The 18,898-nt window shown below is 30.9% G+C and overlaps 1 protein-coding gene across 3 annotated transcripts in view; it reads right to left on the bottom strand.

Moving 5' to 3' along the window:
* The window catches only part of Sesn (Sestrin), a 191,514-nt gene extending 174,050 nt beyond the window's left edge, over window positions 1–17,464 (bottom strand). Inside the window, exons 1-2 of one of the 3 annotated variants that reach the window (XM_075312482.1) lie at window positions 17,402–17,464; window positions 8,374–8,874 (exon numbers count right to left, since the gene is read on the bottom strand). The gene's annotated coding sequence lies outside the window, so the exon portion shown is untranslated. Of the gene's footprint in view, window positions 1–8,373; window positions 8,875–17,133 lie in introns of all 3 variants that reach the window. The other 2 variants (XM_075312483.1, XM_075312484.1) reach the window with 2 other exon arrangements.
* Window positions 17,465–18,898: the final 1,434 nt, after the last annotated feature.

Raw genomic sequence — 18,898 nt, 5'->3', positions numbered from 1 at the left:
GGACCGGTACAGGACTAGTCCCTGGTGTGCATGGACCAGTCCTACTTCTGGTCAAGACGTATGGAAGGGACCGGTCACTTTAACATAGGTTTGTCATTGACGGGGTAAATTTACACTTTAGGACATGCCTTGGACTCGTTCCTAAGGACACGTCCTGGGGCATTTTAGTAGTAGCACTCAATAGACAGGTCCTCATGAACCAGTCTCGGACAAACTCTTAGAAATCTGTTTCAGTTTGGTTATGAAATGGTGGACATCCGTCCTATGACAAGCTCATGTTAAAATCATCGCTTCTGCGCCAATTTTGCACCACTTCCGGATCCAAAAAGAACATTTTCAATACTTTTTTAGCGGCGCTTTGTTTGGCTGGGATATTAAACCTCCTTAAAATTGTCTACTAACCCTACGGGAAATGGATCAACCACAGGACCGGTACCAGTCCTACTTCTGGTCAAGACGTATAGAAGGGACCGGTCACTTTAACATGGGTTTGTCATTGGCGGGGTAAATTTACACTTTAGGACATGCCTTGGACTTGTTCCTAAGGACACGTCATGGGGCATTTTAGTAGTAGCACTCCATAGACAGGTCCTCATGAACCAATCTCGGACAAACTCTTAGAAATCTGTTTCAGTTTGGTTATGAAATGGTGGACATCCGTCCTATGACAAGCTAATGTTAAAATCATCGCTTCTGCGCCAATTTTGCACCACTTCCGGATCCAAAAAGAACATTTTCAATACTTTTTTAGCGGCGCTTTGTTTGGCTGGGATATTAAACCTCCTTAAAATTGTCTACTAACCCTACGGGAAATGGATCAACCACAGGACCGGTACCAGTCCTACTTCTGGTCAAGACGTATAGAAGGGACCGGTCACTTTAACATGGGTTTGTCATTGACGGGGTAAATTTACACTTTAGGACACGCCTTGGACTCATTCCTTAGGACACGTCCTGGGGCATTTTAGTAGTAGCACTCCATAGACAGATCCTCATGAACCAATCTCGGACAAACTCTTAGAAATCTGTTTCAGTTTGGTTATCCGAATCGCGCCAGGAAATGTTGAATAGGTTATTCCGGTAATTCTTCTTCACTAAATGTGTAGATCCAATAAGATTTTTATATCAAGCGAGTATGGAAATTATTAAATTATCACTATTTAAAAACTGCGACGAACTGGATCGTCGGTACCAGACCTGTGATAGATCCGTCAGTGGCAATTTGCACCAATTTCCCGTAGGGAAATTGTATGTTAGTACACGGATGAAAAAGACTGTTTTTCGTATGTTTGCCTATAAACATTATATGTTTGGAACACAAATTTTTAAACACAATATTTTTGAGTGCAAGCATATAATGTTCATAAACTAGCATAACATGTTTGGGACATATATGTTAATATGTTAGAACATATTATGTTTGGGACATAAAATGTAAATATAATATGCTTGGATGCAAACATATATTAATTTAGAAATAGCCTATAATCATATATGTGTTTAGTAGCTTGGAGCGCTATTTAACAGGGAGCGATATTGAATTAAGTTGGTGGTTGTTGCTTGTTATTACAAAATTAACATTTTATTTTCCCTTGGGCAATTGATCAGCTACTTCTTTGATCCTTACAAACTGTGTGGTCCGCTGTTCGAATCCCCGTCCGGCAAAAGGTAAAATTAAAATAAAAAAATCATAAAATTTAATAATTTCTTCTACAATGTTTGTATTACAGAAAAAGGTGCTAAGAACTAAAAAATCTCGTGGAAGTGAGAAAGATGCGAGGGAATATACAATTAGGCAGAAACAAAATTTTGAGAATTCAGGTCGAAAACCTATGTTGTTAGCACCTATATTACCTGTTTATTTTCATAATTCATTATGATTGTAAATATATAAATAAATAAAATTTTGAGCACAATATTGTTTGGGAGAATTTTTTTTTAAGCATATAATATTTTTGGGTGCAAAATGCTTCCAAACATATTATATGTTCACATAATAACATATTGTTTTTTGGAAGACAACATTATTGAATTTGGATGCAAAAATACAAAATGTTTGGAACTTAGACTACCCAAACATATATTGTTTAGACCAATATGCTTTCAAACATATTATATATTGGAAGAGATCAAACATATAAATGTTTGGGCAATACCCAAAAATGTATATGCTTGAAGCAAAATATGTTTGGGAGTATATGTTACAGAAGCGATTTTTTGTGAGGGTGTACATATGGAGTGTATATTAGATCTAACAAGTATATACGGACTTAAGTTCGGCCGGGCCGAATCTTAAATATCCACTACCATGAGTCAAAAAATCCTTAGAAAACTCTTCGTCAGGTTACTTGAAAATACATATATAGAATTTCAGGTGGATTTTATGACAGATACTCTGCCAAGCAAACATGGAAATCGGGAGACTTAACACCTGGGAGCTATAGCAAACCATGGACCGATCCACACCATATTCGCTACACCCACTTACGGAACGAAAATATCTCTAAATTTTGAATTTCCGGCAAATCGCATAAAAATTGAGAAGTCTGCATACTTAAGAGGTCAAATCTACAAATCGGTATATAAGGTAAAACATGAACCGATACACACTATATTTGGCGTACTTTTGCGTAGATCCTATATATCTCCAGATTTTGAATTTCAAGTAAGTCAGATAAAAATTGCGGTGTCTAGAATGACAAGTAGATCGGGCTATATACACCATATTCGGCACACTTATAAAATACTTCTCGATTTTAAATTTCAGGCAGATCGGATAAAAGTTCGGATGTTTAGACGTTCAAGAAGTTAAATCGATAGATCAGTTTATATGGAGGCTATACTAAACCTTGGACCGATACACACCATATTCGGCACACTTATTTATGAACCCAAAATACCTCTCGATTTTGAATTTCAGGCAGATCGGATAAAAGTTCGGATGTTTAGACGCCCAAGAAGTCAAATCGGAAGATAGGGCTATATGGAGGCTATACTAAACCTTGGGCCGATACACACCATATTCGGCATACCTTTTTATGGACCCAAAATACTTCCCGATTTTTATTTCTAGATTTCCAATTTTAGGCAAATCGAATAAAAACTAGAAGCCCAAGACCCCAAATCGGGGGATCGGTTTATATGGAAGCTATATAAAAAACCAGGACCATCATCGAATTTGGCCTGCGTGCAAACAAAAGACGAATCTGTGCCAAATTTCAAGACGATTGCGCCATTATTGATGACTGGAACGTGATTACAACCATAGACCAAGGAAAGTATAGACATCTTAAGTGAATTCACAGTGCTGTAGTTTGTCTGCACACCGTAAAATTCTATACATCCACACCTTTTTTGTAATGCAAATTGACTGATTTGTACGGTAATTCTCGTTTTCCAAAAAGAAATTGAGTCACTTGACTGCGCAATTGAGTGGAATGCCTGCACAAAAAAAAATCATTGTGAATTATCAAGGTATGTCTCTATTTTAATTGGTCTGTGAATTGAGTGGAATCATAGACCAAGGAATGTATAGACATCTCAAGTGAATTCACAGCGCTGTAGTTTGTCTGCTTTAATTTGTTTTCTTTCCATTGTTCTCTCGTTGAAATACCAAATATTGTGAAAGTTTATAAAATACTATTCATCCACACCTTTTTTGTAATGCAAATTGACTAATTTATACGGTTATTCTCGTTTTCCAAAAAGAAATTGAGTCACTTGACTGCGCAATTGAGTGGGATGACTGCGCACTGCAAATAAACAAAACCATGGTGAATTATCAAGGTATGTCTCTATATTTTCTTGGTCTATGGTGGAATGACTGTTCACGCCAAATATCAAAATCATTGTGAATTATCAAACGATGTCCTTATATATTTTTGGTCTATGTTATAACAGATATTTTCTTGGTCTATGGTGGAATAACTGCTCACGCCAAATATCAAAATCATTGTGAATTATCAAACGATGTCTTTATATTTTTTTGGTCTATGTTATAACAGATAGACAGACGGCCAGACGAACATGCTATAAATAATTATGAATGGCTACGGCTATTAGAGATCTAAATTTCAACCGGATCATATGAAATTTGTCTTCGGTGGTTAAATTTATGTGGTCCATACAATTATTGACCGATATGGACACATTTTTGTGGTTATTAGAGGGCATATACTAATATTACATACCAAATGTCAAACGGATCGGATGAAATTTTCTCTTCCAAGAAGCTCTGATAGTCTAATCTGGGGATCGGTTTATATAGGGGCTATATATAATTATGGACCGATATGGATAAAATTTGGTAGGATGTTAGGGGGCATATACTAACATCATGTACCAAATTTCAACCGGATCGGATGAGATTTGCTCTTCCAGGAATGTCGGTAAGGCAAATCTGGGGATCGGTTTATTAGGGGGCTATATATTTATGGATCAATATTTTTCAATTTTTGCAAAATTTCAACCGGATCGGAGGAAATTTGCCCTTCCGAGAGGCTTCGGTGGTCAAATCTGGGGATCGGTTTATATGTGGGCTATTATGAACCGATGTGGATCAAATTTTGTTAGAGTTAGAGTAAAGAGAACTATAATGTCAAGTTTATATGTTAAATATGGCCCAAAAAAGGTTTGCGATTCCTAATGTCGGAACACGAACACGAATAATCCTGAAATTACCGATACATATTCCGGTAACCATTTATTCCATGCAATATCACTCTAAAAAAAGAGAACAAGAGTTATTTTCATATTTACATATTTTTTTCAGTCACTGGGTTACTAGCAACCAATGACCAATCGCTACGAATTGTTGGCGACTAAAAACTAAACTAAATAATCGATAGTTTTCGCCAAAATCGTATCGATCACATTAACAAGCAGCAGTATCGATTATTCTGTCGAACATAACTTATAGAGTGATCAATATTTGGAATATGTCTCGAAGAGTTAGACAGTACACAGGAAAAAAATTTTACGAAAAATTTTCCAATTAAATTTTTAATTTTTTAAATGATACTATCATTTCTGTGATTGAAGACATTTCAATTAAAAATTAATTGGATCAATTAATTTCGTGATTGAAGACAAAAAAAAATTTTTGTGTGTACTGATAATATGAATGGCGCATTAGGGGCCCGTTGTACTCTTGGAGGAAAAAATCAATGCATCTATCATCTCTTTCAATTGCATTTCCACGTACATCTATTTCAATTTAATAAGAACTGACCATCGCATGAAAATATCGTCTCATCCTATTATACGCTACCGAGATTTCTACCTTTAATTGAGAACTCAATATGCTTTGATGATGACATACATGACGACTACGGCTATTCACTTATATACATATGTATGCATACATATGTACGTAAATAAATTGATTTACATATTCATTTATTATTGTTATTATTATAAATTTTTTTTTTTGGTATTATATTGCAGCTGTTAACATTATTTACTTGACAACAAGCAATTCAAATACTGAGACTGTGGTTTTCGATACCCGGCCGACATCGTTTGAGAACAACAATTGAGCTAGAGCTCGGATAATGCAATTCTAAACCAAATAAACATTAAATCCATTAAATGTTAGCCAAGGTCACGCTAAGAATTTGATATGCTTAGGATGGTGGAAAATACATGCATATATGATAATATATATTTACAAACATTCATCTTCATAGTAGTGAATATAGCCGTAAATTTGATAATAATAATAAAAAAAATGGATATGTAACAGATGAAAATTATACAATACATTTTTTAGAATTTAGAAATAGAACGGTTTTAATTAATAATTAAAAAAAATTAAAATATGCATTAGTTGATTCAGTTTTTAAATTAATTCAAATATCGCAAAAACTATAAATTATTTATATAACATAATTCACAATAAAATGATATTATCATAGCATAGACCAAGAAAATATAAAGACATCGTTTGATAATTCACAATGATTTTGTTTATTTGCCGTGCGCAGTCATTCCACTCAATTGCGCAGTCAAGTGACTCAATTTCTTTTTGGACAACGAGAATTACCGTACGAATCAGTCAATTTTCATTACAAAAAAGGTGTGGATGTATAGAATTTTATATGCTTTTATAATATTAGGTGTTTCATCAAGAGAACAAAGGAAAGAAAACAAATTAAAGCCAAATTAAAAAATCACTCATTTGCACACGAAAAAGAGCCATCTACGGTGTGCGGACAAACTACAGCACTGTGAATTCACTTAAGATGTCTATACCTTCTTTGGTCTATGATCATAGTACAAGAAAACGTATACACGTCTCATGTCCATTCACAATGATTTTGTTTATTTGCGCAGTCATCGCACACTATTTCGCAGTCAAGTGACTCTATTTCTTTTTGGAAAACGAGAATCACCGTACTAATCAGTCAATTTGCATAAAAAAAGATGTGGATGTACAGAATTTTATATGCTTTTACAGTATAAACAACGGAAAGAAAACAAATTAAGGACAAAATAAAAAAATCACTCATTTACAGACGAAAAAGAAAATTATCATAAGCTCAGAAAGATATAGACGTCTCAAGTCCATTCACAACGGTGTAAGTTGCCTGCACACCGTAGATGACACTTTTTCGTCTGCAAATGAGGGATTTTCAAATTGTCTTTCATTTTGTTTCTTTCCTTTGTACTTTTGATAAATGACCCAATTTTGTAAAAGAATCTACATTGCATCTACACCTTTTTATTGCAAATTGACTGATATCTACTGTAAATTCCGTTCTTTAGCAATAATTTGCAAATAAACTAAATCATTGTGAATGGACTTCAGACATCTATATATTTATTGGTCTATGCTATTATAACCAATGGCTATTTTCATTTAGCTCCGATAGGCTTTAACCATAGACCAAGAAATGTATAGACGTCTCAAATCAATTCACAATTATTTTATACAATTACATTTTTTAATTTAAAAATAGCCGGGGTAAAAAGGACGGGTTACCTACAATAGGTAACGAATGTTTTCTGAGTAAGCTACATTAGTGTTTGAATTACTAATTTGAAAACGTAAAAATATGCATTAGTTGATTTAGTTTTAAATTGATTCAATTTATTGCAAAACATACAAATTACAATAACGGTTTATATAATTCACAATAAATTCATATTGTAACTAACAGCTGTTTTCATATAACTCCATCGACCAAGGAAGGTATAGACATCTCAAGTGAATTCACAGCGCTGTAGTTTGTCTGCACACCTTAGATGGCTCTTTTTCGTCTACAATTGATTAATTGGTCTATGATAACTCCCATAGACCAAGAAAATATAGAGACATACTTCGATAATTCACCATGGTTTTGTTTATTTGCAGTGCGCAGTCATTCCACTCAATTGCGCAGTCAAGTGACTCAATTTCTTTTTGGACAACGAGAATTACCTATAAATCAGTCAATTTGCATAAAAAATTTGCATACACTAAGGAGTGAAGGACTAAAAGAAAACAGAGTACTCGTTTATCCAGGACATCTCCAAAAATATGCAACACTGTCATCAGCTATTTAAAAACAATCACAGAAAAGAAGTGAAATCTTGCATTTATAATGTATGAAATGCTTTCAGCAATAAATATTTACTGCTGCGATTATTTATGACACTGTACCACTTTGAATTTCATGTTTTTCGATAAATTGCTATTGTGAATCGAAGAAGCGTCACTTTATCAAAATACAATCTGGCAACATTGACGCGACTTGCACCAGAGTGAATAAAAATACAAGAGGACGAAACTGTGAAGCGAAACTGCATCACTAGGTGGCAGTCATGAGGAAAATTTCTCTAATATCATGAAGTTTTTGTCGGCGTCACCCAGTTCAATTCTCTGTCGGTTTTACGAAACGTAAGGAAAATAGGATTTAGAACCTACTTTGTAATAACAAATGTTCCTTTATATAAATCTTTTCATTATATTAAATTTTTTAGCAGACAATTTGAAATTATGACTGCCGATGCCTTTATAAACAACTTATCAAAACAGCGCTTCGACCGCAATGTCGGTAATACCAAAGCTACAGGCATTGTGCGGTTCTCTGTACGGTTGACATTTGTTGTTTTTGTAGAAGAGAAATTTTCGGTCTCTTGTGTTTTCATTCTCTCTGCTTGCACAGATGATATGTTCTGGATAGAATACCAGTGCTACGATGTTCCGGATAGCCCATACAAATGTTGCATCCAGTGCAAAAAAGGAAACAGCCTTAATGTTTTCTTTTTTCTATATCATCTGTTTCTCACATGGTCTAAGTCTATGTCATTCACGATTTAAATAAGATTCTCATCACCATAACATGCTGTGTGAAAATCTTAAAATAAATTTTATTGCAAACACGCACTCACCACATTAAGCTAAGAAAAACGACGACACCAACGTATCCAAATTCAAATTTAAAGGTTATAGTTGTTCTAAACACACACTCCACATCTGATTATTCTCGTCACCCAAAACAGCAGCGTTAACGGCGATAAGAAATTTGAATTTTTATTTGTTTCATTTTTTGTTTCGTTGTTGCATGGCATGAAAACTATACGTTTTTATTATGTTCGGTTTTATTTATTTGTTTATTTAAGAAAATTAGTTTTATATTCACAAACATTTAATGCGATTTTTTGTTTTTTTTTTTTTTTGGTTTTTTAATGACCTCGACAATTTTATGGAAATTTTTGTTATCACTTGTTTATTTTTGTTTTTGCATTTTCTCCAAACATATTTTTTTGTTACATATAGTATACTCGTTTTAATTGTTTTAAACACTGTTGAAATGGAAAGTGTTTACATTTATTTTTCTTCAGTTTCTTGTATTTTTTTGGGATCGTTTTAAAGGCTTTGTAGTAAAATAACTGAAAATAAAAAAGAAGCATTGATAAAAAAAATATTGTTTTTTTTTTCATTTTCTATAATGCACTTCAGAATGGAAGATTTCCGTTTTTACTCCATAGCATAATAATATTCGAAATTTACTCTTATCATCAATGGGACAAGGAAGTTGTGTATGATCGTCTTTACAAAAAGAAATATATTTCCATTCTTAAAAAGTTCAATGTCATCATAAACAAAACATGGATTACATCAGAATTTCTTTTAATCAACATAAGGAAAGTACCCAAAAATTTTCCTATTTTTTATAGGTATCATATTAATAAAATCATATGAACACCAATGATACGATTTTATGCAACCAAAGAAAAAATACTTTCCCTCCAGAACGAAAATTTAGACAAACAAAATTCTTTTTTATAACAATATTTATTCGAGCTTATTGGACAGGAAGATTAAGTGAATTGACATCATTAAGTTACTGAAAAGAAAATGCCAGATACCCATCTCGCAAGCCTGACAATACATATATGTTTCAGTGTTGGCCACTACACATTTCCATAGTCTTTAGCGAGATCTGGCCGGGTGAGATGATTCAATTTGGTTCTTTTATGTTAATTTCTTATGAAATTTAAATACGAGAATTATTCTTCCCAAATTTAACCATTTTTTGTTGTAAAGCATACAGTTTGTCAAGAAAGTGTTTTGACAATGGGATCAAAATTATGTTTTGTTCCAAAATTAAATATAATGAAATTTTAAAATAATATTTTATTATGTATTTTGCAATGTATACATACGTACACAGAATTAAAAATTTAATAAAATATTTAATATTTCAATTTTTTTTTTGGATTTGAAATAGTTGGCAATGTCAAAAGACTTTCTTGACAGACTGTATGTGTGTCGGAAAAAATTAGCCGAGACAAAAACCAGCACCAAAAATATTTTTAAAATTCGAATTTTGGGTTTCAAATTCGAATTTGGAGTTTTATGCATATATTCATAATAATTTACTGAAGGTTTATCGAAGGAATTTGTATGGTAATAGTAGGTTTAAAGTTTATGTTAACTTTTATGAATATGGGGGTTAGTATTTGACTTATTATAGAGACTAGGTTCGTTGGAAAGGGCATGAGCTCAGTTGTCATAATCACAAAAGTCTTCATTAGAAAAGTATATGTGAAAAGCGCAAATTTAAGAACAAAGTTTTCAACAAATTTTTACAACGGGCCCAAACTATACCTCGTGCAGTATAGAGACTAGGTTCGTTGGAAAGGGCTTGAGCTCAGGTTTCATAATCACAAAAGTCTTCATTAGGAAAGTATTTGTGAAAAGCTTGATTGCGCACGGAAAATAAACAAAACAATTGTGAATGGGTATAAGACATCTTTACCAGTGTTGCCAGGTGATTTTTGATTCTTCCCCCCAAATCTTAAGAAAAAAACCCCTAAATTGGTCTAAGCTTTTTTTAAAAACCCCCAAACATTTTTCAGAGTATAAAATTACAAAAAGTGGTCCCTAAATTACGTGAAAAAATCCTGTAGTGATACACTTTAAAAATTAAATTTAACAGAAATATATATCCTGAAAGAAGAGTTCTTTCCTGAGAAACGAAATTTTAGAAAAACTAAGTTTTCTTTTGATGCTAAATTTTTTTTTCGTTTGAAGTAAATAAAAAATAAAATTTGCTATTTAAGAAAATACTTTAAAACAAAAGAGATTTTCGTTTGTTTAAAATTTCGTCCCTGAGGAAATTATTTTTTTTTATGGATGTAGTAATACAATATGATATACATATTTAAAAAGCGGGCTTAATATTAAAAAGCTTTCAGCTGCTAAGTTAAAATACGATTGTTTTTAATTTTGTCAAATATTAAAAATGCCCTTTCAACAGAAGAGTCTAAAAAGGATAACGAAAATAATGGATTTTTGCTTGTATTTTGGATATTTGCTTGTATTTAGGATCTTCTTGTTGACTTTCCGCATCTTTTTTCTCATAACTCATGCTAGAATTGTTCCGAATTTGCTTGAGAATTGCTCCACTTTATAAGGTCTGAAATAATTTTTTACCCCCAAATAAATTTTACCCGTAAAAATCCCCCTAAACGTGAAAAAAACCCTAAATGTGGGGGGAAACCCCTAACCAGGCAACACTGGTCTTTACATATCTTGGTCTATGACCCTAGTATTCACAATAAACTACTATCGTGATTTAAAACTTCAAAGTAAAAATTCATTTCATAATCACAAAAGTCTTCATTAGAAAAGTATTTGTGAAAAGCCCAATTAATTATTATTTATTTAGCATAACATGCATGATGTTCAACAATACTTCGTTAAATTATTAAAAAAAACGAATCAAATTAAAAAATATATAAATTTCAACTTATTTGTACTCTCCAAAAAGAAATTGATTCATTTGCGGTGGTTGTGCACGAAAAATAAACAAAATAATTTGAATGGATATGAAACGTCTTACATTTCTTGGTCTATGCCCAAAATATTATACTGGGTATTCACAATAAACAACTATTGTGATTTGAAGCTTCAATGCTTAAGGCATTCAGTGTAGATAGCCTACATAAATTGTGTATCCAGTTTTTAAAAAACAGACATGCTATACCATTCTACTACTTTTAATTGCATATTAGGGCTGTTTTCTTTAAGCACTGGATGCAACATTTGTATGGGCTATCCAGAACATCGTTGCACTGGTGTTCTATCTAGAACATTTCATCAGTGCAAGTCGCGCCGATGTTGCCAGATTGTATTTTGATAAAATGACGCTTCGTCGATTCACAATAGCAATTTATTGTGACTATTTCATCGAAAAACATGAAATTCAAAGTGATACAGTGTCATAAATAATTGCAGCAGTAGATATTTATTACTAATTGGAGCATTTCATACATTAAAATGCAAGATTTCACTTCTTTTCTGTGATTGTTTTTAAACACCTGATGACAGTGTTGCATATTTTTTTGGAGATGTCCTGGATAAACGAGTATTCTGTTTTCTTTTAGTCCTTCACGGCTAAGGGTATCCAGTGCTAAAAGAAAACAGCCCTATTATTGCATTGGGAATTCGCAATAAACTACTATCGCGATTTTAAACTTCGAAATGCTCAAATAGTAATAATTGTTGAATTTACAAGTTCATTAGTAGTAAATAAACCTAACTATTCCCTTAATTACGTCTTTGTCCATCTTGTATGGGTTATTCACAATAAACTGTTGTTGAAACGTCACTTGATCATAATTCAATATGGCAATACCGATGAGATTTACACTTGCGAGATGTTCTGGATAGAATACCAGTAACTACAAAAAAAAAACAAGGCTAATATTACAAATATCTTAAACAAAATCTTAAGATTTGTTTTATTTTAATCTTCTATATTTTTCATAATAATATCTGATGTCAAATTAAAAAACATTTTTATTTCTTTAGTTTATATGAATTTCTTCTAAATTAAAAACTTAGCTTTATATTTTTTTCTCTTAATACAAATAACGTCAATCGATACGAAAACCATCTCTTACAAAAAAAAACTACAATAGTATAAATTAGAATATATATATCGATATTTCTCACCTTTTTAATGTATATATGGTGTATAAAATTAATGTACTAAAATTAATGTTTTTTGTTGTTCTTTTATTGAAACTAAATTTTTCATTTGAAGGTGAAAACATTTTCTTTAATTGGTTTTCATGTTATTTATGCCTGCATTAATTTTTTTATTGTATATTTTGTTTTTGTCTGTAAGAGTAGACCAATTCTAATCAACAGCTATAAGTCATCTGTTTTGTATAGAAAAATATATTAGATGGGTTTTTTTCCTTGCAAGAAATTTTTGCATAAACATATTTAGATATAGTAATTTTATATACAACAAAAAAGACTATAGTATCTAAATTCAAGTACATTTTTATACAAAACTCAAGAAATAAATAAGTAAAATTTCTTATACTATTTTCATTTTTATATTTTTGTAAATAGCCAAACAAATAATGTTAATGTTTGGTTTTGCACAAGAAATATTTCATTTTCATTGATTACATTTAATATTTTTTTTTGTACTAGTCATTCACAATAGTTTGTCTATTGTGAATCTAGAAGTCTTTAATTTAGTAAATTTCCACTTTCTAAATAAAACACACATGAGTTTTTTTTTCCTTTCCTGCTTGCAGCGGCTCGATATCGAAAACAAAGGAAGCTAAACAAAACCTCATTTATTCCTCAAGAAATATTTTCCCCCATTAACGTAAAATTTAAAACTACAAATTCCTTCGGCAAACTGTTAGTAAATTATTTTAAATATGGATATTGATTTTCTTTGATTACAATTATAATTTTTTGTACTAGTCATTCACAATAATTTGTCTATTGTCAATCTAAAAATCCTTAAATTCCACATTAAAACGCTGCCCTGAAGTAAATAAATATATACATTTCTAAAGAAAACACACCCAATGTTGTTTACTTTCCGGTTCGCAGCGGTTCGACATCGAAAACGAAGAAAGCAAAACAAAACCTTAATCAAAATGTGCTAATTTGTTTTTTCCGTCTGGACTTGTCATTTATTTTGGCAAACAGAATAATAAAAAAACAATAATAATAGGTATTATGAGAATATATATATTTTTTTTCGTTTTTTTTTTTTTTGCACAATACAAACAAGAAAAATTTTGTTTTTGAATAAAATGTCTAAAAAGAATTAGAAAACATTGCTAACAATCGGCGACAAGGCGAGTTGCTATGTTGACGTTCTATCCTAAAATCCCCAAAAACAATTTAGGGGGGTCGAATAGAAGGTAAATACATATATATGTACATAGAGAAAAAGCGTACAATATGTAACCAATATAATTGGTGGCAATATATTGAGATAAATAAATAAAAGAACATAGCAACAAAAATTTTACCGGCAAAGTTATTATTTACTGCCTTAGCTGTTAGTGTACCTGGGTTTCACCCAATGCAATAAGACGATTTTTTCTGTTGTCCTGGGTACATCATTTGTACGAGCTCTCTTTCTCTAGGACTCTTAGTTTAGGAGATATTAGCAAAAGAAGTTTTCAATCCAAATCCAAAAAAAAAAATATAAAAATAATCTACCAAAATTTGGAGAAATTTCTACCAAAAAAAACTACCAAACAAAAAAAAATTTTGTCAAAATTTTATTTCTATAGAAAATTTTGTCAAAATTTACATTCTATAGAAAATTTTGTCAAAATTTTATTTCTTTAGAAAACTTTGTCAAAATTTTATTTCTTTCGAAAATTTTGTCAAAATTTACATTCTATAGTTAATTTTATCGAAATTTTATTTCTATAGAAAATTTTGTCGAAATTTTATTTCTATAGAAAATTTTGTCAAAATTTACATTCTTTAGAAAATCTTGTCAATATTTTATTTCTATAGAAAGTTTTGTCAAAATTTTATTTCTATAGAAAATTTTGTCAAAATTTACATTTTATAATTAATTTTGTCGAAATTTTATTTCTATAGAAAATTTTGTCGAAATTTTATTTCTATAGAAAATTTTGTCAAAATTTACATTCTTTAGAATATCTTGTCAATATTTTATTTCCATAGAAAATTTTGTCAAAATTTTATTTATAATTAATTTTGTCGAAATTTTATTTCTATAGACAATTTTTGTCAAATTTTATTTCTGTAAAAAAATTTTATAGAAAATTTTGTCAAAATTTTATTTTCATAAAAAAAAAAAAAAAATGTCGAAATTTTATTTCTATAGAAAATTTTGTCAAAATTTTATTTCTTTAGAAAACTTTGTCAAAATTTTATTTCTTTCGAAAATTTTGTCAAAATTTTATTTCTATAGAAAAAAATTTTCGAAATTTTATTTCTACAGAAAATTTTGCCAAAATTTACATTCTATAGTTAATTTTGTCGAAATTTTATTTCTATAGAAAATTTTGTCAAAATTGTATTTCTATAGAAAATTTTATTTCTTTCGAAAATTTTGTCAAAATTGTATTTCTTTCGAAAATTTTGTCAAAATTTTATTTCTTTCGAAAATTTTGTCAAAATTTTATTTCTATAGAAAATTTTGTCAAAAATTTATTTTTATTTATCTATAGAAAATTTATGAAGTACAATGAATTGTATCAACCTAGCAAATAGTAGAATTCTACCAACAGTGGCAACTTTGATTACAATACTACGGTAGTCTTTGTAAGGGGATATATAACTAACAAAATATTTTAAATTGAGGTGTTGACAAACAAACATTTGTTTCCTTTAAAATTCAGTCTAAATGAGATCTTGGCAATAATCTTCCAATTTTATTTTCGTTGAAATTTAATGAAAATTACTTTTTTGCTCAAAAAAATACCTTTTTTGTACTTTCTTAAAAATTGTATTTTCCATCCCTGCTATGTTGTTTTATCCCGAAGATAGAAGATCGTCAGGTTAAATGTTGATAAAGGAAATGGCTACCACGAAATTTGGATACTTTCAAATTCCCGTCATATTTCATTAATCTGTACAATCATGAGTCATTCACAATCCCTATTCCCAGGACTGGCTGTCTAGATTGACATCCCTAGCTAAGTATTCATTTACAAGGCAGATACGTTTTTATCTTGGAAAACTTGTTCACTAGTGGACAGAAAAAAATACCACTGTGTCCCATCTCCATGTGTTGCTATCGTAGAAGAAAGTTGTATTTGCTTTGGTTACAGTGTTGCCAGGTTAGGGGTTTTCCCCCCAAAATTTAGGGGTTTTTTCACGTTTAGGGGGATTTTTAGGAGTAAAATTTTTATGGGGGGATTTTTGGGGGTAAAAAACTATTTCAGACCTTATAAAGTGGAGCAATTCTCAAGCAAATTCGGAACAATTCTAGCATGAGATCCTAACTACAAACAAGTATCCAATAGCATTATTTTCGTTATCTTTTTTAAACTCTTCTGTTGAAAGGGCATTTTTAATATTTGACAAAATTAAAAACAATCGTATTTTAACTTAGCAGCTGAAAGCTTTTTAAGAGTAAGCCCGCTTTTTAAATTGATATACATATTGTATTATTACATCCATAAAAAAAATAATTTCCTCAGGGATGACATTTTAAACAAACAAAAATCTCTTTTGTTTTAAAGTATTTTCTTAAATAGCAAATTTTATTGTTTATTTATTCAAACGCAAAAATAGCATCAAAAGAAAACTTAGTTTTTCTAAAATTTTGTTTCTCAGGAAAGAACTCTTCTTTCAGGATATATATTTGTGTTAAATTTAATTTTTAAAGTGTATCACTACAGGATTTTTTTCACGTAATTTTGGGACCACTTTTTGTACTTTTATATTTTGAAATTTTTTGGGGGTTTTTGAAAAAAGCTTAGACCAATTTAGGGGTTTTTTTCTTAAGATTTGGGGGGAAGAATCAAAAATCACCTGGCAACACTGTTTGGTTACCACAAATTTATGAGAAAATACTGCTGTACCAAAACAATGGAGATTCACTGTAGAAAACTAACATAGTACTGCCCTTAAGAGGTACTTTCTTCATTATTCCAAATGATATTCCGATAAATATTGACTTTGCACATATCAGATGGTTCTTCTGTTAAGCTATAAGGTCGTTATAAATATGCTTGCACTTTTAATTTGGGAGGAAAGCCCCGAATATAGTACCCGCCTTGATGAATAAATTGGATACGAAAGAATGGGCGGGAAATCATAGGGGAAGCATATGCATTCCAATGCGCATTTATAATAATAGGATAAAAAAAACTATTCTTAAGTAACTTGACTCATTTTTTCAGTAATATTTTTGTTTTCAAATTCAGTAGATTAATATACATTCATTAACTATGAAACCATTCAAATCTGTACCACACATATATGAAACGAACAAAACAACACCCCAATAACATTTTGGGGTTCTTTTAGTGCACTCCCTACTTTGGCTCTCCCCACACTATCTCCTCTCTATGTGTGTGTGTGTAGTTGAAAAACAACAAACTACAAACTGGTAAATCTGAGCCAACAACAAAACACACATTGATTATTTATACAGTAAAAGAGAGCCTTCTCTAGCAATTCCAATAATTTATAAAATATTTGTTTTCTGCTTTAAGATTTCTGTATTTTATTATTTCAAATAGATCATTGATTCAACAGATATTTTGAATTTTGTGGATTTAAAGTTTTATTGAATTTCGATCGTATTTTATAAGCAAAATTGTGTATTTTTGTTATTCCTCGTTTTTGTTATTGTTCTTTACTTTTTTTAAGAAAACAAAACAACAAACCGTATCGACACCAACGTTTATGTAGGTATTTTTAATTCTATTATTTTTGTTTTTTTTTTATGAAAAAGAATAAAAACGAGCACTAATTTTTAATGTGAATATTGAGTAGCACACCAACCAACCACTACTGCATGCCGAGATATAAAAAATATAATTTGTGTGTTTTTTTTAATGTTATTTTTTCTCTTCCAATTTTAATTCAACAAACAAAATAGCAATAAAACGCTACAGCGCTTTAAATAAAGACGAAAACACGAAAACAACTAACTTTTTTTTCTTTGATACACTCTGCGCTGAGCTCTGTGTATGCTGTGCCGACCGTACTTCAACTAAACTGCCGTATTATTGTTTTTATTCATAGAGGCCTCTCTCTTACTCTCGCTCATCATAGCACATATCACACATAGAAAATAACGGAAACAACCGACCCGCTAGATAGGGAGCCAGGGCATAGTATCAAACAGCATAGTTTGTGTTGAATTTGTGGGAAGTTGGGGGCTAACATTGGGCCTTTAAGGTGGGTAATAAATTCGAATTTTGAGGTGAGTATTAAGTTCGAGTTTAGCCGCTAAAGAGAAAACTAAATCAGTAAAAAAGGCATAAAATTATAGAGATTTGTTGCAAATTTTATTATAACTTGATGGGGAATAGCCCAAAGAAAATTTTCACAAAGTTTGTATTCCTTAAAATGGATTATTAAAGAAAAAAAAACCACCTCCCTGCCAACATTTTTTGAATTTGGGGGCGCCCTCACTATTGAGAAGACAACAGATATTTTTTGTTTTTTGGAATATACGACTTTGTCACATCAATTTCCTATGGATTAGTAGAAAGAACTTCAATCACTATTGAGTGCAATTATTAGGTGCCCTTCTGGATACAATTAGAAGTACGCTAATAAGAGCCCCTTCAAACAATCAGAGAAAGTGCATTTTAAGATAGTTGTAAAAGAATCATTGTGGTCAAGTAAAACACGATTATTAATTTTATTAAACATTTATAAATTCTCATGAATATAACATTTATACGACCATCACATCACATTTAACATATTTTTATGCATTAATAAAAGCTTGATGTTGAGTTACAAGTTGCAAGTTACATGTTGTAGCGTCTATCAGCCAGTGCTTTTATTCCCAATGGAGGCAGCGTGTCTGGAAAAATATTTGAAAAACTATCACCATAGACCAAGGAAGGTATATACATCTGAAGTGAATTCACAGCGCTGTAGTTTGTCTGCACACCGTAGATGGCTCTTTTCGTCTGCAATTGAGTGATTTTTTAATTTGGCTTTAAAGCCTAGAGTGTTCATTACAACAAGGCCCTCAGATGCTGGAGCCTCTCTTACTCATTCCTTTGATTACATTTGGATGTCAATGCTCATAGTAAATTTTTGCAATCCACACCCAGCTTTTGTTGAACACAATTTGATACTGATTAAATATATCGAATTTAGAGTTGCCAACACAAAAAATAGCATGCGACAACGATAATGCATCATAATTGCAATTCGTTTTTATTTTCCGTAATGAAGTTCTACACATATACACACAAAAAAAAAATATCTGATGTCTTCAATCACGAAATTAATTGATTAAATTAAATTTTAATTGAAATGGCTTCAATCACAGAAATGATAGTATCAATCACCAAAGTCAATTAAAAAATTAACTAATTTTAATTAATAATTGATTGATTTTTGTTTCAATTAAAAAATTGTTAAATCGATTCAATTTTTAATTGAATATCTTTCAAAAATTTTTCG

Source organism: Haematobia irritans, chromosome 5, assembly GCF_050003625.1.
Source record: "Haematobia irritans isolate KBUSLIRL chromosome 5, ASM5000362v1, whole genome shotgun sequence".
Classification (NCBI taxonomy): domain Eukaryota; kingdom Metazoa; phylum Arthropoda; class Insecta; order Diptera; family Muscidae; genus Haematobia; species Haematobia irritans.
The sequence above is the reverse complement of the archived record's forward strand: the minus strand, read 5'-3'. Positions and strand labels throughout refer to the sequence as shown.